Here is a 24,818-nt window from a genome sequence, read left to right on the forward strand (position 1 = left end):
TGACGGACAGGAGTATCACAACTGCTTGAATGCTTCCCTATGACCTGGAGACCTGACATTTCATACAGATTTAGTCCAAGCATCCCATTTACTACACAGATATTACATTTCTCCCCCCTCCAAAAGGAGGATGCAAATTGTATCTCAAAATTGTTATGCTCCTCCCATGTTAGCTTGGAAGATTAAATTTACATAGCCCAAGACACTATGTGAGTGCTTGAAATGTCAGTATGGGGGACATTTGTAAGTCGCCTCTTAGAAATCAGGGCAGGGTGGGAAGATGTTTACCACCCCCAGTGATCAAGGTGATTCTGGGTCACCCAGAAAGTGAAATGATGGTACCCATGTAGCACAGAACACTTTGGGTTGGACCCAGACTTAGGGTGCAATCCTATGAATGTTCAGACAGAAAAAAAGTCCTACAATTCCCAGCATGCTACTTAGCCCTAAGTACCTACAACTCCCAGCATGCCTAAGTAGCTACTTAGGGCTGGGGCATGCTGGGAGTTGTAGGAGGGGTGAGCCCTTAGCCATGCTTAGTAGTAGACTAACTTAAGTCCCATGAATTTCTAAGAATAACTAAATCTGGATCCAACCCACTGACCAATGACTACAAAGAAGATCTGAAAACCTCTCTAAGCACGCAAAGAATTACTGCTGGAGACATCAGACTGGCCCAGGTGGATCCCTGGTTTGATCCATCCCAGATAGCCCTGACTTTCTTCTGTTATTCCCTCCAGTTTGTTATTGCAGCCCAGCATCTGAGGAACTGTAGCTGCAGCTGTCTCTGACCCACAGAGCCCAGTACTTGGTGGCTTGCCTCGGGGTCATACAGGAAGTCCGTAACGGAGCCAGGAATAAACCTCAGATGCTCTGGTGTCCATTCGTTGCCTCGTTTGCCAGCCCCATCATTCCCCCAGGCAAACATCACGGTGAACGCTCAAACAAATGGATGTCTGTTGGGAGACAGAGCCAAGCCAAAGGCCACTGCCTGGGCACAAAGATGCTTGTATTTATGGAGAGCTAATCCTGGGCGACGGCTGAGGACGGTTTCACTGTGTGGGCAAGGTCAGCCCCCCCCCCCCGAAGTGCTAGGCTTGGTTGCTGCAGGGGGGAAGCAGCCAACAGAAGAATAAGTGTTTCCTGCCATCAGAGGCCTGGAAGAGATTAGCTGAGTCACAACTCCACTTTCAGCCATGGAGAGCATGGTTGGCCCTGCATGGCGCACAATGGCGTGTGCTTTAGTCGAGTGGGTCATCAACTGCAGATTGAGCAGGGACATGTGAGCCCCCTCTGGCTTCCCTGGAAAATAAATTGGGGTTTTCAAGTCTTCCAATTGACACGGACATTTGAAAAGGCCAATATGGTTACAACTATGGACAAATCTATCTGTTCAGCTTTCTATAACGTTCGCATTTTTCAACCACACGTTTGCTCGATCCCATTTCCGCCTTACTTTGTGATTGTTTCTTTTCAAGGTCTGCATGAAAATTTGTCTGCATTTTGGTGTGCATGAAAACTTGCATGCAGTTTTGCCTAAAATTTTCTCCGGTATACACATTTTTGTAAGCACTTCCTTCCCCTAATATATGAATTTTTGAATACTCTTTACCACATGCTCACATTCTTGTACGCTGTTTCCCCTAATCTTGCCTCTTTTGACTGGAGAAGTGCAAAAACTGAAGGATAATTGCATTCCATTTTGTATACTAGTTTGGGAAGTGTGAATGAGGTCAGTTCACATTAAAATGGAAACCCAACCAACTTTGCTGCAGTCCCTGGCTGCAGCTCATAATGGTATCACCTAGCTGAAATCTGAGCCCTTTACACCAACCTTCTCCAACATGGTGCTCTGCAGATGTTTTGGACTCCAACTTCCAGAATTCCTGACCATTGACCACGCTGGCTGGGGATGATGGGAGTTGCAGTCCAAAATGTCTGAAGGAACCAGCTTGCGGAAGTCTGCTTTACACCTTAGCTCTTTTCCGACACAAGAATGGAGGTGGGGGGTGTTAAATGAACACACAAGTTAGGCCAGTATCACAGCAGTAGACTCCTTCCCATGCAGAAGGTGTTTTCTGTGTTTGACTTCCTTAAACATGTTATAATGAATACATGTAGAGAAGAAGGGGTCTGCTGGCACAATGGCACTTCAAGGAATCCTAGAGTTGCAGGGGGCCATTTAGGCTATCAAGTCCGACCCCCTGCTCAGTGCAGGAATCTAGTTTAAAGCATCCCTGACAGATGGCTGTTCAGTCTCTGGTTGAAAATCTCCAACACCTCCACCACAAAGAGCCCACTACCTCCCAAGAGAGCTGGTTCTATTGTCTGACTGTTCTGGGAGCATTTCTAAATGAGGCTTTTATTGTGTGCTACTGACTGGCCACTCACATAAGTTTGCGGGTCCTTTACACGACATCATCAATCTCCAGGGTGTCTCCTGTGTTTTCTGACCTTTATCCCGGTTTTTAAAAGATTGGGGATAAAGCAGTAATAAGCACTAATGTGCCTTAATGGCCATGTAAAATTGCACACTTCTGCTATATCACAGCGCCACCTAGTGGCAGTATAATGAAACATGTAGAACTTGCAGTCAAAGGAATTCCGGGGGGAAAATCCCATGTAAGGAGCCAATCTTAATCCCACAAAGACTCTTGAAGCTCTGGGAAGTTACAGGATAAAAAGCCTGGTGTGGAGAAGCCCTGGCTGTTAGGAAGTTTGTCCTGATGTTCAATCAAAATCTGACTTCCTGTAACTGAAGCCCATTATTTCATGTACTACAAACTTGGATGATAGAGAACAGGTTGCAGCCATCTTCTGTGCGACAAACTTTGAAAAGTGCTATCGTACCACCCCGCTCCCCTGTCTTCTATTCTCAACTTCTTTGCACGCTCATTCATTTAACCTCCTTTTTACACCTGAACAGGAAACATCTTTCTTCTAAATCGCCTAAACAGAATGGCACTTTGATTTGGGGGGCAGGGAGAAGGGAGGGGGAATGCTGATGTTGGGGAGATTGGGAGAAGAAAGCCCATGGGTATGCATTCAATAGCACCTTCCTGCCCATATTCACACCATACTGCCTCTGATACTGGAGGTAGCAGCAGACAACCATCAGGACTAGTAGGCATTGGTAGCCTTCTCCTCCAGGAATATTGCCTCACCCCCCTTTAAAGCTATGTCCACACCGCACATAATTTGATACACCTCTCTTGTGTAGATGAAATTTGTCAGCCACGATCCCCAAAAGAATTAGCCATGCATAAGGCTGGATCATGGCCATACTGTAGGCAAGAGGCCGGGCTGGTGGAAGAACTATGTGACTTTAATCTTACATAGTAGACAACTGAGCTCAGCTACACTTCAGAATTTTGGTTCATGTACTCATGCTAACTGCTTGTTTTCTGTGGCATCAGACAGTGGCATCCATGTATGAATCAGCCATTACAGATGATCACCACCGCTGAATTGACCTCAGTTGATATGGAAGTTCTTCTCAAATGAGATGTTTTACTAGAGGTGGTTTATATATTCAGCACTGAGTCATCAAACGATGATAGAGTTCAAGTGCAACATAGCACTGACCACTGAGTGTGCATGTGTGAACACTGCTAATGATGCATGTACATTGCTTGATTTCTCATCTCTCAAGTGCTCAAGACTTGGTTGACTCAGCACTTGACTCTGTAAACTGACACCACTGAAAAGCATTGGGTTGCATCCATGCTGTGAGAGCAGAAGTCCACTCCTGAAAAGGGGCTTTTTGCCTCCCTCTTCCCCACTGCATCCCCACCGCCCCCGTGTACCAGAAAAGCCTCTCCTGAGGACCATTGGACTTTCACAAGAGACCTGGGATGTGATATGGGGAGCTGCAGTAGGAGACAAGGATCACTCAAAATTGGGCAGAGGCAACATCTCACTCAAACACATTGCCTCTGCCCAATTTTGGGCACTCCGCCCTACCGTACAGGTCCCTACATTATACCCCAGGACTTTCCTGAATGACTGGTGTAATAGATTGCTTTTGGTAGTGAGGTGGGGTTGAGGATGAAAGTTTGGGGTTTGTTTTTTAGAGGGAGGGGATTTCCTCCTGCTTGTAATCTGCTAAATGATTGTCAAATAGACACAATGATTTGGATCCAAAGGGCCCCTTGCATAAGCGGAAGGCATTCCCCCATGGCCATGGGGTGTGGATTTCAGCTATTTCCCTCCAGGCGTAGCTGCAGCTCTCTCTGCTGCATCACATGCCCATATGGAGGGTCCCACAAACCCTCAGGTGTGGCTTTTCAGAGGGGCACGAGAAGCCACAATGCGAAAGGTGTCTGGGAAAGCTCCCTTGTACAAGGTGAACTCCACCCCTCGTTCTTTGGATCTAAGCCATCCTTTCAGAGCACTCACCTGTACACTTTGTGTGTACAGGTAGATCTTCTAAAATGAATGGCCGGGCCCAAAGAGCGGAGTTGACATATGTGCACTGAACAATTCTTGTGACTGCTTTTTTTTTTTGGTTTGGTGGAAAATGCAAAAGTAAAAAAGTGTTGTGAAGGAGCAGAGAAAGCTCTGAGCCCACACTCCTAAGGGAATGTGTGTGTGTGTGTGTGTGTAAAAGCGCATGCATGCATGTGTCTTTGTGGAGTGGAAGCCAAGCTGGCCAAATGCATAAAGACGACACACTATTTTCAGCTCAGCAAAGCGGAACTGGATGGAGTGAATTAAACGCGGCAGGCGCTGTCCTGCTACCTGACATGGAAGACTTGGGCAGCACTGAAGGTGACAATGAGAGCCGTAATGGCAGTACTGGGACCGTGCCCTTTGGCTGAGGGGGAGGCTCTAACTGCAGCCCCTTCTGCTCCCCAAGACAAGACCCACTGTTTGCACAAAGGCACGGGAAGGTTAAGCTGCGGCTGATGGAAAATAGGCTCATGTGGCACCACAGAATATCTGGCCAGGATGATGCAGAACAAGGCCCAGACTATCCTACCCCTAGGGAAGTAGTCTGGAGTTGGTCCTCATCAGAATCCCCTGCTGCACATTGGAATGTCTAAGGGCTGGGGCTCATGCACCTCCCTTACTGTATGTGTGTGAACATTAATGATATCAATGCTCAGGGCAAAGGAAAAGCGACACCTTTTTGCAAACATTTCTGGCAGTGTTGAAGAACACCTCCTTTCCCCAACATTTTTGGCATTCCTTTAAGCCAGCCTTGCTTTCAGTTGCCTTTACTTGTCCGCAGTGATTTATTTTATTTTATTTTATTTCATTTATTTCATTTCTATACCACCCAATAGCCGAAGCTCCCTGTACGGTTCACAAAAATTAAAACCAAACAGCACACAATAAAACAATATCAAATATATAGAACATTAAAACCACAGTATAACAATACAGCCACAATAAAACCTAGCAGCAGTGCGGGGATTTAAAAGACAGTTTTAAAACAGCAAAGCTAAAAGTCTAGAAAGCTAAAATGCTAAAATGCCTGGGAAGATAAAAAGCTCTTCACCTGGCACCAGAAAGAATACAGTGTAGGTGCCAGGTGAACCTCACTAGGGAGCCCATTCCACAGCCGGGGTTGTTGTTGTTGTTGTTCAGTCGTTCAGTCGTGTCCGACTCTTCGTGACCCCATGGACCATAGCACGCCAGGCCTTCCTGTCCTGTGCACTCTCCCGGAGTGTGCTCAGGTTCATACTCATTGCATTGGTGATGCTATCTAGCCATCTCATCCTCTGCTGTCCCCTTCTCCTTTTGCCTTCAGTCTTTCCCAGCATCAGGGTCTTTTCCAGAGAGTTTTCTCTTCGCATTAGGTGGCCAAAATATTTCAGCTTCAGCTTCAGTATCTGTCCTTCCAATGAGCACTCAGGGTTGATTTCCTTTAGGATGGACTGATTTGACCTCCTTGCAATCCAGGGACTCGTAAGAGTCTTCTCCAGCACCACAGTTCGAAAGCATCAATTCTTCGGCACTCAGCCTTCCTTATAGTCCAGCTCTCACAGCCATATGTTACTACTGGGAAAACCATAGCTTTGATTAGATGGACCTTTGTCAGCAAGGTGATGTCTCTGCTTCTTACTATGCTGTCTAGGTTGGCCATAGCTTTCCTCCCAAGGAGCAAGCGTCTTTTAATTTCATGGCTACAGTCACCGTCTGCGGTGATCTTGGAGCCCAAGAAAGTAAAATCTGTCACTGCTTCCATTTCTTCCCCTTCTATATGCCAGGAAGTGATAGGGCCAGATGCCATGATCTTCGTTTTTGTAATGTTGAGTTTCAAACCAGCTTTTGCACTCTCCTCTTTCACCCTCAACAAGAGGCTCTTGAGATCCTCTTCGCTTTCTGCCATTAGGGTGGTATCGTCTGCATGTTGGAGGTTGTTGATAATTCTCCCAGCAATCTTAATTCCGACCTCTGATTCATCCAACCCGGCATTTCTCATGATGTACTCTGCATATAAGTTAAATAAGCAGGGTGACAATATGCAGCCTTGTCGTACTCCTTTCCCAATTTTGAACCACTCGGTTGTTCCATGTCCGGTTCTTACTGTTGCTTCTTGACCCTCGTACAGGTTTCTCAGGAGACAGGTAAGGTGGTCTGGTACTCCCATCACTTTAAGAATTTGCCACAGTTTGTTGTGATCCACACAATCAAAGGCTTTAGCGTAGTCAATGAAGCAGAAATAGACGTTTTTCTGGAATTCTCTTGCTTTCTCCATGATGCAGCGAATGTTGGCGATTTGATCTCTAGTTCCTCTGCCTCTTCGAAACCCAGCTTGTACTTCCGGTAGTTCTCGGTTCGCATACTGCTGAAGCCTAGCTTGTAGGATTTTGAGCATCACCTTGCTGGCATGTGAAATGAGCGCAATTGTGCGGTAGTTTGAACACTCTTTGGCGTTGCCCTTCTTTGGAATTGGAATGTAAACTGACCTTTTCCAGTCTTGCGGCCATTGCTGAGTGTTCCAAATTCGTTGGCATATTGAATGCAGCACTTTAACAGCATCATCTTTTAGGATCTTAAATAGCTCAGCTGGAATACTGTCATCTCCGCTAGCTTTGTTGTTACTAATTCTTCCTAAGGCCCACTTGACTTCACTCTCGAGGATGTCCAGCTCAAGTTCAGTGACCGCACTATCATGGCTATCAAGGACCTTACTATCATGGCTATCAAGGACATTAAGATCTTTCCTGTATAGTTCTTCTGTGTATTCTTTCCACCTCTTCTTAATCTCATCTGCTTCTGTGAGGTCCCTGCCTTCTTTGTCCTTTATCATGCCCGTCTTTGCACAAAACGTTCCCTTGAGATCTCCAATTTTCTTGAAGAGATCTCTAGTCTTTCCCATTCTGTTGTTTTCCTCGATTTCCTTGCATTGTTCATTTAAGAAGGCCTTCTTGTCTCTCCTTGCTATTCTCTGGAACTCTGCATTCAGTTGGATATATCTTCCCCTTTCTCCCTTGCTTTTTGCTTCCCTTCTTTCCTCAGCTACTTGTAAAGCCTCATCAGAGAGCCACTTGGCTTTCTTGCATTTCTTTTTCTTTGGGATGGATTGAGTTGCTGCCTCATGAACAACGTTACGGACCTCCGTCCATAGTTCCTCAGGCACTCTGTCTATCAGGTCTAATCCCTGAAATCTATTCCTCACCTCCACTGTATATTCATAAGGGATATGATTTAGGTCATACCTGAGTGGTTTAGTGGTTTTCCCTACGTTCTTCAATTTTAGCCGAAATTTTGCAAGAAGCAGCTCATGATCTGAGCCACAGTCAGCTCCAGGTCTTGTTTTTACTGACTGTATGGAGCTTCTCCATCTTTGGTTGCAAAGGACATAATCAATCTGATTTCGATATTGACCATCTGGTGATGTCCATGTGTAGAGACGTCTCTTGTGCTGTTGGAAAAGAGTGTTTGCTATGATCAGCGTGTTCTCTTGGCAAAACTCTATTAGCTTTTGTCCTGCTTCATTTTGTACACCAAGGCCATGCCTGCCTGTTATCCCGGTGATTTCTTGACTTCCTACTTTAGCATTCCAGTCCCCTATGATGAAGAGGACATCTTTTTTTGGTGTTAGTTCTCGAAGGTGTTGGAGGTCTTCATAGAACTGATCAACCTCAGCTTCTTCGGCATCAGTGGTTGGGGCATAGACTTGAATTACTGTGATGCTGAATGGTTTGCCTTGGATTCGTACTGAGATCATTCTATCATTTTTAAGATTGTACCCTAGTACTGCTTCTCCCACCCTTTTGTTGACTATGAGTGCTACTCCATTTCTTCTAAGGGATTCTTGGCCACAATAGTAGATAAGATGGTCACCTGAATTAAATTCGCCCATGCCTGTCCATTTTAGTTCGCTGATTCCCAAGATGTCGATGTTCAATCTTGCCATCTCATGTTTGACCACCTCCAGCTTACCTTGATTCATTGATCTGACATTCCAGGTTCCTAAACAATATTGTTCTTTACAGCATCGGATTTTCTTTTCACCACCAGACACATCCACAGCTGAGTGTCCTTTCGGCTTTGGCCCAGCCGCTTCACTCTTCCTGGCGCTACTTGGAAATACCCTCTGCTCTTCCCCAGTAGTATATTGGACACCTTCCGACCTGAGGGGCTCATCTTCCGGCGTCATATCTTTTAGCCTTGTGATACGTTCCATGGGGTTTTCTTGGCAAGAATACTGGAGTGTGTTGCCATTTCCTTCTCCAGTGGACCACATTTTGTCAGAACTCTCTGCCATGACCTGTCCATTTTGGGTGGCCCTGCATGGCATAGCTTATGGCTTCACTGAGTTACGCAAGCCCCTTCGCCACAACAAGGCAGTGATCCATGAAGGGGGCAGTGATCCATGAAGGGGTGCCACAGCAGAAAAAACAGCCGGGGTGCCACAGCAGAAAAGGCCCTCCTCCTAGTAGCCACCCGCCTCACTTCCTTTGGCAGGGGCTCACGGGGAAGGGCCGCTGACGATGACCTTAAGGTCCGGGCAGGCACATATGGGAGGAGGCGATCCTTCAGGTAACCTGGCCCCAAGCCGTTAAGGGCTTTGAATGTTAATACCAGCACTTTGAATTGGGCCCAGAAATGGACTGGCAGCCAGTGCAGCTGGAAAAGTACTGACGTAATATGAACTCGCTGGCCAGTCCCTGTTAACAATCTTGCTGCCCTATTTTGGACCAGCTGAAGTTTCCGGACCTTTTCAAAGGCAGCCCCACGTATAACGCATTGCAGTAATCCAGACGAGAAGTTATCAGAGCATGGATAACTGTGGCTAGGCTATCTCTGTCCAGATAAGAGCGTAGCTGGTATACCAGCCTAAGCTGATAGAAAGTGCTCCATGCCACTGAGTTCTGGGTCCCAGAGCACCCCCAAACTACGAAATTTCCACCCCATCAAAACTACTAATTTTTTCTTCAAGATCTCAAAATTGGTGAATATTTTATGTAATCCTAATTATAGTTATTCAGCCTAAGGCCAGTATTTTTCTTTTTCTTTTACATCACCCCCATTCAAAGCCTGCCCAAAAAGAGTTCTGCACTAACATGCAGACCTGAGGAGGTGTAAGCAGGGGAAAAAAAGTCTTGATGGTATCGATCTTATAGTTCTACACTTCTTCATTTAACCACATCCATTTAGCAGCACTTTCTCCCACCTCTGTGCCATGCCTTTAAAGTAATAGCTATGAAGTAACTGTTTCCAAAGGGGTGCCTGTATTACTTTGCAGAAGCAAAAACAACCAGTAGTCTTGTGGCACTTTAAAGGCTAAGCAATTTATTATAGTATAAGCTTGTGTAGAATTTTGTAGACTTGAGTCCAGTTTATTTGACTCTATCTGACATAAGCTTATGCCATGATAAATTTGCTAGTCTTTAAGGCTGCATATGACTCTGTGTCATTATATATATATATATATATATATATATATATACTGTATGTATATGTGTGTGTGTGTGTGTGTGTGTGTGTATATATATATATATATATATACACATACATACACACACACACACATACATATATATATATATATATATATATATATATATATATATGAGAAAAGGACCTCTGAGCATGTATGAAGTAGCTTTCCTTCACCAGTGAGTGAACACAACCTGCTTATACAGTTCAAATTAAGAGAAAAGGACCTCTGAGCATGTATGAAGTAGCTTTCCTTCACCAGTGAGTGAATACAACCTACTTATACAGTTCAAATTAAGGAGCACAGCTTTCTTCTAGTGAAGGTAGGAAGGATTCCATGTGGTTCTGAGCCCCAGAAACTACTTAAGAATTAAGCTCCCAACTCCGTTGATAGTATTCTGAGAACGCAGTCTAAAAAGTGCCTTGAAAAGTTTAGAGATTAGAGCGGTATTCTGCAAAATGTCATTCTAGTGCTTTGTGCCTGGCCATACCAGCTCACTTCACCACTGCACAGCCAACCTTTCAGGAGCAAAGATGCCCGTTCTGTAGTGGGTCTTGATCAGTGACCTGCGGGTTGGAGCCAGGCATTCAACCTGTGTGCCACCAACCACCTCTGGTCAAAGGAGGGAAGTGCAAGAGAACCAGACTCACCAATCACAGACAGCCCTTTGCAGCCACAGGCCACAGCAGGTCAGGTGATACTCCCTGACCCTGATGAAAGCATCCAGGCCATGGTTGTTTGCAGATGTATGCAGCTAGGAGACCTGCTTTTGCTGACTATGATCTGACTCTACCTTGCTTCATCTCTGCCTCATCCTCACCTGCTCAAGAGCTGGATCTGATGCACTGTGAACCATGCCTATAAATGTGCATATTGGGTTTGTGTTTGAACACCAAAGCTTCTACCAGTCAAATTACAAGACTCAGCTTGTGAAAACATTATCCAGCTGGGAACATCTTGTTTTCTGTCCAGCTAGAGAGGAGCGAAGAGATGTGTTCATGCATTTTATCAGGTCTGCAGCCCAGATTGGCTGTTATCTCAACTACCTGGGTTTCTTATCTCACCTGGATGAGCAGTTATCTCCAGGAAACCTACTTGCCGTGGTAAGTTATCTCCAGGTGCCTGAGTTTCTTTCTCCCCTATTATAGATAAGTAACTGTAAAATGAGGAGAACAACCAGGCCATCGGATAATGGTAATCCGGCAGGGCACAAACGGTTGTGGCCACAGGAGAAAATGCAGTTAACAGCCTTAATGTCTGCCTGGAAAATCTTTGACATCCTTCAAAACTAGATCGAAAGCAATGAAATTACAGCTAGAAATTTGGTCCATGAAACCACATCACCTAAAGAGCAGCTTCACGTGACAGAAGAGGAGAGAAAAATCCAAAACGGGCACATTAAATGCAAGGAGCTTGAGATTAGCTCCTGCCCCTCCCTCCTATCTCCCTGTGAGGGAGAGGCTTTGCTGTCTAATGTGTTGGGATTTTGAGCTTTGTGATTTTATTTGTTTGGGAGATTTTTATTTATTTTTTTAAAAAAGCTTTTATCCCACTTTATCTTCAACAGAAATCAAAACAGCAAAGAGCATTACAAGAGCAAACAAACCATCAAGCCCATTGGTATTGGGGTGGGGGGGCTGTAGTTCAGTGGAGGAGCATGCTCTGCATGCAAAAGGTCTCGGGCACAGTCTCTGGCACATCTAGTTAAAAAAACTCCGATAGCAAGAGAAAGTATTTGTATTATTCATTTGCATTGGGTAGGATCCAGACTTTGTCAGGCTTAAACAATGGGACTTAAGTTAGACATGGGGCAGAATCCAATGGGGTGCTTATGCCTTAGAATTATAGAATAGTAGGGTTGGAAGGGGCCTACAAGACCATCGAGTCCAACCCCCTGCTCAGTACAGGAATCCAAGTCAGAGCATCCCTGACAGGTGGCTGTCCAGCCTCATCTTGAATGCCTCCAGTGTGGGAGAGCCCAGCACCTCCCTAAGGAATGGGTTCCATTGTTGTTGTCAGGAGCGCCCTGGCGGCCTCTTTCAGTCTACTCCAATAGCTAACTCAAGACACAGACAAAAGGATTCTTTTCAAGGCTTTGATCCTTTTACAACTTAATGACTCTTTCAGATGCTAATCACCAGCGACTAAGCAAGGAGCAGCAGAGTAGCCTATGCTCCAGGTTAGGCAGTTGGTCCCCGTTTGAAGGAGAATCATGGGAAGACCCTGAACTTATGGGCTAGGGAGAGTTCCTCCCTCTTTCCCTTGGGTCCTTGGGACGCGACCGTTGCTTGCACGCCAAACAAGCGCTACGCCTCCTTTCCACGCCCTCCAGCTGTCGTTGCTCCCAGCGTCAATGCTGAGCGTCCAGCAAGCCCCCCTCCAGCGCTCTCTCACTGCCAGGGTCACTATCTATCTCAAGAATGCTGGCAGGAGGAATCTCTGCCAGCTGCTGTGCCTGTGAGAGATGAGCGCGCTCCTCTCCCACAGATTGCTATTCCTCCTCAGAATCAGAACTGCTCTGGGGTTCTATCGGCTCAGTTTCCACCCTGACAGTCGTATTCCTCTAACGGTCAGGACGTTTTCCTGATGTTCAGCTGGAATCTGGCTTCCTGTCACTTGAGCCCACGATTCCGTGTCCTGCACTCTGGAATGATCGAGAAGAGATCCTAGCCTTCCCCTCTGTGACAACCTTTCAAGTACTTGAAGAGCGCTATCATATCTCCCCTCAGTCTTCTCTTCTCAAGGCTAAATGTGCCCAGTTCTTTCAGTTTCTCCTCATAGGGCTTTGTTTCCAGTGCCCTGATAATCTTCGCTGCCCTCCTCTGAACCCTCTCCAGCTTGTCTGCATCCTTCTTAAAGTGCAGTGCCCAGAAATGGACACAGGACTCAAGATGATGCCTAACCAGTGCTGAGTAGGGGAGAATTAGTACTTCATTGATTCTCTTCCACCCCACCAATCGCATTGTAATAGCCTCCACCGCTCGCACAACTGTGATTTAGTACTTCCGGGGGCAACCTGAAAAGAGAGGAAACTCTCATTCCTGGAAGAAGGCAGGTTGGCGGAGTTCGCATAAAGGAGCTCTGCTGACCTGCCTCCTTCCAGAAATGAGCATTTCTGCTCCTTTTTTCGATTTCCCCTAGGAAGTGCTAAATCTCCCTTGTGCAAGTGTTGTGTCCTGCTTGCTGAAGGGAATCGGCAGGGCAGAAAGGAATCAGTGGGAACATACGCACCTCCTTGGATTCCACCCATGGCTAACGTGTTCCACTGATTTCAGTGGGTCTACTCTAAGCATGAATAAGCCTGGATCCAACCCATCATGTGGAGGCCATCCCATAACAAAAGGTTCTCACAAAATTAAACAAGAAATTAAGAAGACATAACACAATGGGTTGTGTCCAATGTTAGTCCTACTTAGAGTAGTCCCACTCAAATGAATGGGATTGAAATTAGACTGACATTGGCTACAACCCAATAAAAACCCAGCAACACAATAAAAATTGAACAAAACAAAATGTAGTGTTAAAACAATGTCAGATAAGATCAGGAACCAATCCAAGAGAAGGAGGAAAGGAAAGACCCTGGCCTGAGACCCCGAAGAGCTGCTGCCAGTCAGTGTTGACAAGTGTTGGTTAGATGGACCAATGGTCTGGCTCAGTATAAGGCAGCTTCCAATGTTCCTAGGATCTAAGAACCATCAAAATTAAAGCACAAAATAATAAAGCAACAGATAATAAGCCATCAACAGATTTATCAGAGGCAACAACATTCTCAAAGCAGCAAGTGGAAGTTGTAAAACACAGTAATACAGCAGTGGAGGGGGAGACGTAGTCCATTCAAAAGCAGCAGGAGAACACCAACCTGTCATTCTACCACCCCCAAAATCTCCCCAAAGAGTGCAGTCTTCACCAGGCATCAGAAGAGACACAATGATGGGGCCATGTGGTACTCTCTGGGGAGGGCATTCGGCAGCATTGGCACCACAGTGAAAAAGGCCCTGCTCCACATAACCTTCTGCTGTACCTAGGGATGGTGGAGAATTCTGCCATGGACTCAAATGAGGCCAGATTCAAAAGAATCCAGCCCCCTGGAGTCCATGGCGGAATGGAGCACTCATCTCCACCTCCCCGCAGAATCCGTCCGGGTCAGATCCCTCTTGACGTTGATCCTGCAGAACTGTCCACCTGCTCCGCATCACTGGCGAATGTCGATATGGCCGACAGCCATTGCTGTGCCGTATCGCTGTATAAGTAAGTCTCTGGATGCAAGTGGCGTAGTGGCCGCCATTTGCGGCCATAAAGCTGGTAGATTAGCCTAAATGCAGCCATTTACGGCTGCATTTAGGTTAATCTACCAGCTTTACGGCTGCAAATGGTGGCCACTACGCCATTTGCATCCCTGTTTTTTGGCGTGATAGGCTATGCAAAAGTAAGTCTCTGGACACAAATGGCATCGTGGATGCCATTTGTGGCTGTAAAGCTGGTAGATTAACTTAAATGGCTGCATTTAGGCTAATCTACCAGCTTTACGGCCGCAAATGGTGCCCACTATGCCATTTGTGTCCAGAGACTTACTTATACAACGATACGGCATGGCAATGGCTACCAGCCGCCCGTATCAATGAAATTCGCCAGTGATGCGGAGCTGGTGGCCGGCTCCGCAGGATCGACACGGAGCGGAGCCGGCCTGGACGGATTCCGGGGGGAGGGATGGATCGCCTCCCCCTGTGGGTGGATTCCCCTGCGAAACGACAGGTAGGGAATCCACCCATCCCTAGCTGTACTTCAGTCCACAGGGGGACATGGAGTAGAGCCTCAGATGTGGAACAGGGCACACTCAGGGCATGTATGGCAAGAAATAAGCTGTAAGGTCACCAGGGCACAAACTGTTTAGGACTTTAACGTCAGTAATGAGGACCTTATAATGGCGCTTGGAAACAAATAGGCAGCCAGTGCAGATTACACTGGAGTAATATGCTGTGACTGAACAGCTCCAGAGAACAGTTTGATGGTGGCCATTTGCGCCAGTGGATGTTTCCAAACACTTTTTAAAGGCAGCCCCATGGAGAACGCGTTACAGTAGTCCAGCCTTGAGGTTACAAAAGCATGGCTTACAAACGCATTCACTGAAAAGCCTGAAAACAGCAATTAAAGAAATAACTGACAACAACTTAATGAAAGCAGTGAAAACAATAAAACAGCAATGCAGTTGGTCAGCAGCTAAACAGAGGGATCCTACAGGCCATTTGCCATACCAGTGAACAGAATGCACTGCCTAGTGGCTAAACGTTATCAGCAAAGGCACCAGGTGAACATATCTAGGGAAAGAGCTCCAAGGTTTGAGAGCCACCACAGAAAAGGCCCTCTCTCCGGTAGCCCCTGCCTAACTTCAGAAGATGGGGGAATGTGCAGATGATCAGCTAAATATGTTCTCAATTTCCAGGAAGTTTGAAAGACATTGGAGTACTATGCTATGAATGACCAACTCCAGGGAACGGTGTGGTGGTGGTATTGGAGGCAGTCCATGAGATATTATTAATATATCAATCTTCATAGCATTTTATTGAGTTTGACAAGCAAAAAGACATGTTCCCATCTGCAGAGAGCTCATAATTTAAGTGCTGACAGTGGGAAAATCAATGGCGAAACAGGGGGAAGGAGAGGCCAGGATAGCAAGAAGGGGTGATTCTTATTCCTTATTCTTATTCCATACGTGGGAAGGGACAAGGGCAGAACATTTTGGGAGACAAGGGCAGAACATTAGATGTCAGGATGTCAGGGAAATCTGTAACAGATTCAAATGGTTTTCTATGAATCTGACCTGTGGATTCTACATCAGAGCATCTTGTTCCGAGTCATGTGGATTCTGTGGATTTGCAGATTGTTTTTTTAAAAACTTTTCGGGGGATTTGTGCAAACTCACACTTGCGCTATTTCACATGAGCGCTAATGCACAAATAATGCATGAGCGCAATTGTAACAAAATTCTCGTACATCCCTAAAAACACACACAGATCCCGTCAATGAGCAGACAATGGAACAAAAGATGTCTGACAATCCATGAAACACAGAATGGATTTAACAACATCTGTACATCCCTACTTAGATGGGCCAAGCCCACACAGCACTTCCAAGGTGAGGACAGGAAATTTGTGCTGGAAGCAGGTAGGGATTGGAAGCCAGTGTTGGGAGAGATTTAAAGAGAGCTGAGAGATGTGATTTATGTGGGCACAGGAGTTCTCGACTGAGGTGTGTCTGTGATGAGCCTGGCTTATATTGCCCATAATTGCTTAAGGGTTAGCTAGCTTGACATTGCCAGCTTCCATTTTGAATGGTCAAAACTTTGTTTGGGGAGCCTCCAGAAACAAAGCTCCTCTTAGCGACTCTGCTTTTTTCTTTGTGCTCATTTTGTCTTGGTTTTCTTCTACTTACTTTTCATAATTTTGTTAATGGGCTCCTTTCTTTTCTTTTTCTCTGCATACTGGGGTCCCTCAGGGTTCTGTATTAGAGCCTTTTTGTGCTGTATCTTTTTCCTTTGGGCCCTCTTATTCAATTTTTTGGTATTAATTATATAAGTGCTGATTATGTTCACTTATTCTTTTTGACTTCTGATCTTTCTCCTTCTCATGTTAATCTCCCATTTTGTGTCTTTTTGCTGCTTCCTCATGGCTGTCTGTTCGTTCCCTTACATTACATTTTTTTAAGGCAAAATTCCTTATCTTTCTTCTAGGTTCTTCTCCCCCCCCCATTCCTTTATCTATTGTTGAAGTTACTATTTCCTTCCTCTTCTTAATCTAGAGATCTGGGCATTATTTTTTATACACTTGCCTCTATTTTTCTTGCCAGCGCTTGACAATGGCCAAGTCCAGCTTAGCCAGGCAGTGAAGGATGGCATTTTACTTGCTCTCTTGTATGTTATTTTTCTCTGCTTCTTCTCTTAGAATTAATTACTAATTAGCAAGAATTTGGTGCCTATGTTTTGCAAAAGAACATTCCCAGAACATTTGGAAGCACATTTTTTGTGTGGAAGAGGGGGGAACATGGAATGGTTATTGGGACAAACAAAGATGTCCAGGCTTTAAAACCGTTCCCTTCCCTATGATGCATGTTTCTTCAGGGCACCCAAATGGCCCCAACGAACAAGTTGCTGGTGGCAGTTGTGGAACAAATAGCTCTTTCTTGAAGATTAAATAAATGCTTTATTCCCATGCAAACACAACAGGGTTGAAGACAGAGAAAGAGGAGTTTAAAACTCCAGTGAGGGCCAAACGAGAAGAAAGTTGAAGTAGTTAAGCAGAGGCTCCCAAACATTTCAGGGTGGTTTGCACATTTGCAATTTTGAGAGAGTGTTGTGGGCACTGGCTGTGACGTGAAGGGCCTTGCCCATTCCTAAAATGGCTACCATAGCGGTCATGACCAGTCAAAAAACAAAATTTTCCCCAAAGGCAACCTGGTGAGGCTAAAAGAAAAGTAACGCTTCCAAGAACCCAAGTACAAGGCAGAGGTGGGGGCTGAGCTTCAAAACACAAAACCACTCTTTTGAACCCAAATAAAGACGGTGCTGGAGGGCGGTGCTTTGCTTTGCAGCATGCCAGCCTCCCAATTTAAAGGATAATATATTTTAAAAAAAAATCTGAAAAAGTGATATAATGATCCGAGGGGGCAGCGGCCGCTGCTGGTGGGCAAGAAGAGAGGTGTCAGGCACCACGCTGGAGCCCTCTAGAGGGAAGGCGATAAACAACCAAAAGAACAAGATCCGGCATCTGGCTTGAGAGCATGGGCTGGATTTCCCCCGATCCAAGCTGAACGAGGCTCGACATGTGCAGTACCAGAGCATGCCCTGGGACAGAAGAAAGGGCACTTGTACTGAATGCTGGGGGAGCACATCTAACCTGTCCCACTTCCTTTAAGTAAAATATTACTTCTGCCTTCACCCAGATTCTTCCTGCTTGCATGTGGTACTGATTCCCTGTATTCTCATCTTCCCTCCTGTCATACTTAGAAAGTCAATTCCTCTCCCAAACTCTGCAATCCTTCTGCCAGCACCTGGCCGGCTGGCTGAGCTCTAACTTTGATTGATACGCCCAGCCATTGCCTAGGGAACCTCCTGACTGATGGATGTCTGCCTAAGCAGATGGAGGGTGGGAGAATATTTACTGCCCAACGAAACGGCCTTTCAGTAGGATGTTTTATGAGGGCTGCTTACAATACAGAAAATGCAGTAAAGAGCTGAAAGACAAACTTAATGTGAGGTAAATATACCCAGCCTCCCATTGGGCTGCTGTCGGAGCCACAAATATACTTGGCTCCCAGATGAACATAGGTCAGCTTTTGACCATCACCTGAAGAATGGAACAGCTTCTGTTTTGTAAACTGATATATTGACCCAATAAAAAGTATGATTACACTGCCTGTCAGTACTCACAATAGGAAGCCATTATAAAGGGAGTGAGTGTTCCATTCAGAGAGTCAGAAGAGAGGAGAAAGAGGTGTGTGTGTGTGTGTGTGTGAGAGAGAGAGAGAGAGAGAAAGAGAGAGAGAGAGAAGGTAAAATCTTTTATTTTTAATTTATTAACATATTAATTTACTACATCAGTAAGATAAAGTGCCTAATTAGACAAAGTGCTTATCATACATTATAATGAATGCTTCATAAAAATATCAATATTTAGATAATTAAACCCATGTACAGTGTCACACACAATTCATCTTTAAATGTACTGTACATCCATAGCATTAAATTGCACATATCAGTATCTATAAAATCTATAAATATACAACTTTCTACCAATACACAAAGCTCTATGTCTCAGCTATAGTTTTAACATCATGAAATATTTTAAATGATCTTAATGATCAATAATTCTGCATTCATTAAATATGTTAAGGGAGCAATCCTGAGCAATCCAAGCAGGGTCTCAGACATGGGACTCCATCCTAAGCTCATAGGAACATTGGAAGCTGCCTTGTACTGAGCCAGGCCATGAGTCCATCTAGCCCAGTATTGTCAATGCTGACTAGCAGCAGTGGCTCTCCAGGATGTCAGTAAGGATGGATGACAGTCCCTTACCTGGTCCTACAGCTGTTTTCGGTGTGGGGGGGAGGCGCTCCGTTTCTCCCCCCCGAAATTCTTGGCAGGGAGGGAGGTGCCCCGCCCCTCCCGGCCGAAATTCAGGCCAGGGGGGAGGCGCCCCATCCCTCTCTGCCGAAATTCTGGCCGGGGGGGGGGAGCGCCCCGTCTCCCCAGCCGCAAAATTAAAAAGTAAATTGTAAAAAAAAAAAAAAAAAGTGATAGGCTACGTAACGATTTACGTAGCCTATCACGGCTAGATTTTCAAAGTCAGCCGTGATAGGCTACGTAAATCTTTACATAGCCTATCACGGCTGACTTTGGAAAAAAAAAAAAAGCACGTCTGCAGATGGGCTTGCGTTCCTTATTTGGGCACGGGTAGTCTACGTAAAAATTTAAGTAGACTATGGCAAAAATAAGGGCAACGTAAATAGCATTGCCCTTATTTTCGCCGTAGTCTACGTAAAAATTTACGTAGACTACCCGTGCCCAAATAAGGAACGTAAATGGCTGAGCCCATGGGCGCCGCCATTTGCATACGCGCTTTCCCCCCCCCCAAGTCAGCCGTGATAGGCTACGTAAAGATTTACGTAGCCTATCACGGCTGACTTTGAAAATCTAGCCGTGATAGGCTATGTAAATCGTTACGTAGCCTATCACGTGTTTTTTTTTTACAATTTACTGGGAAATGGCGGCGGCGGCAGCCGGTCGGAAGACCGGCTGCCGCCCCTGCCGCTGCCGCAACGCCGCCGCAACGCCGCTGGGACCCGCCGCCGAGAGGGACATTCGCATGAGGTAAGTCCCATCCAGGGGGGGGGGGTGGTGGAGAATTTCCCCACCAATTTCAGGGGGACGAATGCGTTGGCATTCGGCCTCCCCGAGATTCGTGGAGAAATTCTCCGACATCCCTAGATGACAGGCAGGGTTTTTTCTTGCTCTACCTGGAGATGATGGGGATCGAACCTGGGACTTTCTGCATACAAAGCAGGGGCTCTACCACTGAGCCACAGGCCCTGTTTGCAAGAGCTCCTGTCAGGTCTTGCCAAGAGGGTGGATGTCAGGAAGAGGCAGGGCTTTGAGTATTGCTAGCAATAGGACAAAAGCATTTAGACATCCACTTGGGCATGTCTAAATGTTTCCTGGGAATGGGGGGGGGCGTTAGTTCCAGTTGGTTCCTCTCCCTCCCCACCCACCAGGACCCCACCAACACACACACACACACACACACGGTGTTCCAACTTCAGGAGAGGGAGCTACCACAGAGGTTTCCACAGCTGCTGGGAGGGGCTTGGGGGGGTGGAAATCTACAGTTGGATCTCCTCCTCCGAGGCCAGAACTATATCTCCAGCCTCAGAGAGATCTACTGCATCCAACAGCCCCTGCAATGCTGTCTAGGGTCTGAAGGATTGCAGCCTTATTGTGCTAAATAGCATCATACCTTATTTTCACTACAACCCAATGACCCAGCTATTCTACTTTCACAATAGCATATACTCCATTTCTGCTTCTTTAAGCCGTACTTATCATAGAATCATAGAATAGTAGGGTTGGAAGGGGCCTACAAGGCCATCGAGTCTAACCCCTGCTCAATGCAGGAATCCAAGTCAGAGCATCCCTGACAGATGGCTGTCCAGCCTCGTCTTGAAGGCCTCCAGTGTGGGAGAGCCCACCACCTCCCTAGGTCATGGGTTCCATGGTCGTATTGCTGTAACAGTCAGGAAGATTCTCCTGATGTTCAGCCGGAATCTGGCTTCCTGTCACTTGAGCCCATGATTCCGTGTCCTGCACTCTGGGATGATCGAGAAGAGATCTTGGCCTTCCTCTCTGTGGCAACCTTTCAAGTACTTGAAGAGCACTATCCTGTCTCCCCTCTTCTCAAGGCTCAACATGCCCAGTTCTTTCAGTCTCTCCTCATAGGGCTTTGTTTCCAGTCCCCTGATCATCTTTGTTGCCCTCCTCTGAACCCAAAGACTTTTAGTCCTATACCCTAAGAATGTAAGTAATGGAGACCATGAACATTTCCAAAACTCTTTGATTGACTGATGAGCTAATTTGCTGATTACTAGACGTGATAGATGACAGTATAAACTAATTATTATTTTTTTTAAAAAAATCCACTCTGTATTGTTACGGCTGTCAGGTGAAGAGATGTCCTTTCTCTGGTCTTTTGTTTAATACCAGAGAGCTGGGCAGATGTTTCGTCAATTACTTTTGATTGCTGGTGGCTGCTAGGCATGCCCAGAGAGGCCTTGCTTTTGGGGCAATTTGTTGTTGCCTTAAAGACAGACCAAAGTAAGTACTCCTTCATACAATGCACGCATTCCTGAAATTTGCTTCCAGAAAAATGTGGTAGTGGAAGTGGCCCCTGTCTTAAATACCCTTAAAAGGGGATTAGATAAATTCAACAACAACAAAAGGGATAAAAAAAGCTTTAAAATCCCAATCAAGACAGAGTAGAGAGACAGCTGAAGCAGTGATCTGGAGTTTCTGAGGCATTTTGAGACTCACTCTTTATCCAAGAAAATTAGAAAATATATAAAACCAACCCCCCCCCCCAAAAAAAACTATTTTACTTACCTTAAGAAAACTAGGGCAACAGTTTAAATACATATTAAACATACCAACCATTGTAAAATATTATTTAAAGACTAATATGTAAGACAGGGGTGCAGAACTGTATAAAAGAGGGGGACTTCCCCGGACTGAATGGTGTCAGTGGCCTGGCCACACCCCCTGATGTCACTGTCCCACTCCTGGGCCATTTGGCTTTCTCCATGCTGGGAGAGGCAGGGAAGAAGGGACTTGGCTGGAACTGGGAGGGGCAGCTTCTCCAAGAACTGGCCAAGTTTGGTGCCTCCTCCTTGCACCTCTTGCCATCCCCACTGGGGCCACATCAGGGATGACTCAGCTGCTCCTTCCAATGCTAGCTGAGCCCATGGCTTCATACTCCATGCTCTGTGCGAAGCCACTCAGCCAGTGCTGGGAAGAGCAGCCACTCTTCCCAATGTCAACCAAATCCTCCGTCGCCTGCACACATCTCTGCTGTTGTCTCCAATCTGAGATGGGAGATCACAGCAGGGATTCCTCCAGGGGGTGGAGCTTAGACGCCAATCCCTGCCCCCTGGAGGAACCCAGTGCAGTTCCGTGGGCCTGATGTGGAACCTCCAGGGCCTATATTAGGCCCTCAGGCTGGAGGTTCTGTACCCCTGATATAAGACAACATAAATACAACAAAACAAATCAAAACCCAAAACTTACTTCTTAATTTCATCCAAAACTTCTAAATGATTGCTTAGGTCTTCTTGCTTCTAACTCACTCCAGGAAGACTAAATATACCTAACATCCCATAGTACATATACAGGATTTCTCTTAGCTAGCAGTTCCATGTTAATTGAATTGAATGTTTCAATCTCAGCTGTTAAAGAGAATTATTTTTGTTAAATCAATCCTGTTACCACTTACTACTTTTAATGTAATAAAATCCAGCATTAAATATATTTTATAAAACAAAACAACAATCAATAATAATAAAAAACTATAACCAATACTTTATTAGAATTCATAGTCTAGAACAATGTTGGTGTCCTTTATCACATTCACAGCACACCTAAGGGGCTGAACTACAGATCAGTTAGAATCTAACTCAGGAAAGGAATGTGGCCACTACCATCATGTAACTCTTTGGGGATCACAATGCCCAATCTCAGAATTACCATCACATGATGGTCAGGGAATTTGCATAACTCATGGTGCGTGTCATGTATGGGGAGAAAAACCTGCTAACCATGGTTCTGAAACAGCCCGGCTAACCACCCCCCTGCAGCAGGGTTAAAGGGCCCCGGTGCGGCTTACCGTTAGGTCTGTTGCGCTCCCTGGTGGTTACAATGGGCTCTGGGTGGTTTCTAGGCCACAACCATAGAGACAGATGCCTAGAGCATCTGCTACTTCCGGTGATGCTTTAGCCGGCACGGACTTTCTCTATGGTTGCCAGAGCATTGCGATGGATGGAGTGGCTGGCGTGCATGTTTTCTTTTTCTTTCTTTTTTTGAATCTATTTTTTTTTATTTTTATAAATGAAATAAACACTACTAACAATATAATCAGAATCTTCAGTTTCCAGCATTACAGTATTCTATGAAAAAGAAAAAAAGGGAGGATAGCAAAAGAAGGAAGAGAAAAAAAGAAAAAATTAAAAACAGGATTATAGTAAACGTCAATAAGAACAAACCAAATATCCAAACAGTCTTATAGCACAGAAATAGAAGCAAAGTATCCATTTCCATTGGCCATAAATTACCATTTAGTTAATGCATATTAATAAACATTAAAGGTTTAGCCGACAAGGAATAGTAATAATAATCATCACATAATATTAATAATAATAATAATAATAATAAAAGGGAAAAAAAGAGAAGTTTAAGAAAAGGATAAAAACAGGAACAAATCATTTGTATATTTTAAGTAAGGCGTGTGTGTTTTCATGGCGTGAGGGTCTTTGGGATCACCAGCAGTGGCAGGAGGATGCTTATGGTAACTACGGAGAGGGGTGGTTACGGGAACCATGCAGCGCTGTGTGACAGGGGCAGGCATCGTGGTTAATCTACCCCCCCTGTAGTTACCCTAACCACCCTCCTCCCTTGTGCATCTGAATAGGCCCATCGTGTTGCATGAAGTGAAGAACAAGATGGTGTCCTGTCCCATTCCATGTAGAAAAGCTGAGTGGACTGGCAGATGCATCTTCCACCCTGAAGATGGAGCATCTTTGACTGCACCCGAAGTCAGCTGACTAACTTGGGAGGGGCAGAGCAGACTGCAGATCACACAGACCTCTCCTCCAACACCTTGCTGCCACCTCCCAGTGTCTGCCGCCTGAGGTGACTGCTTCACTCTGCCTCATGACAGGGCCTGCATGAATGCAATAAACCTCCCTCATTCTTTGTCCTCATCATCTGGTATTCAGAGGTATACTGCAGGGCTGGGCAACATCCACAAGCCACATGTCACCTTTGGAGGTCTCCTGTGTGGTTTGCCATGGCACTCTGCCCCCCAATTCTCCCCCCATGTGCTGCCACCACCACTATCACACAGGGCATATAAGGAGAGTCATCTCCACACACCCTGTTTTCCAGCAGAAGCAGGTTCTCTCCAGCCTGCCAAATGGATGTGATTCACACATTCTTTGGAACAAATCTGGGTCTGACTAATCCCCTTGTGACTTGAGTCTCGGAAAGTATCATGCAGGCCATATGGTGGGAGAAGGGACGGCTTCACAAGCTGCCGAGTGCAATCTGTACAGCTGCATTTCTCCCTGACATCCACGAGGGACATGTTTTGAATAACACCAGGCACAGCGTGCCAGGAAGCTACTAACTGCAGAGAGGCTGTACTTTGATCTCCATCGGAGACCTTGCAGTGAGGAGGAAGCAGGTTTGCCAGGCATTCAGGATGTACCTGAGCAGTGCAAGAGTTGTTGGCTTTGCCCACATGTAAATATTGAAAGCTGCCTTCCAAAGTCAGACAGTTGGTCCATCCAGCCAGGTGAACTGTTGGTGAACTGATGTTGGTGGACTTCAACTTCCATCAGCCCTAGCCGGCATAGCCAATGGTAAGGGATGATGGGAGTTTCAGTCTACCAACACCTAGGGGGCCACACATTCCTCATCCCTGGGACAGAACCGAGGCTGGGTGTCAAAAGTAGGCATGGCTGGGCACCTGCTGAGGACCCACACTCCAGCAGGGGCCCACTGGCAAGAGTCCCTGGACTCGCTGCTCTTCTGTGACTTGATTAGCAGCATCTTTCAAAGGTCACAGGCACAGAGGGGTCTTTCCCAGTCCTGCTCCTTGTTGTGATC

The sequence above is a fragment of the Heloderma suspectum genome, chromosome 7 (genome assembly GCF_057233095.1).
Source record: "Heloderma suspectum isolate Gila_16-S chromosome 7, 16-S_ref, whole genome shotgun sequence".
In the NCBI taxonomy this organism is placed as follows: domain Eukaryota; kingdom Metazoa; phylum Chordata; class Lepidosauria; order Squamata; family Helodermatidae; genus Heloderma; species Heloderma suspectum.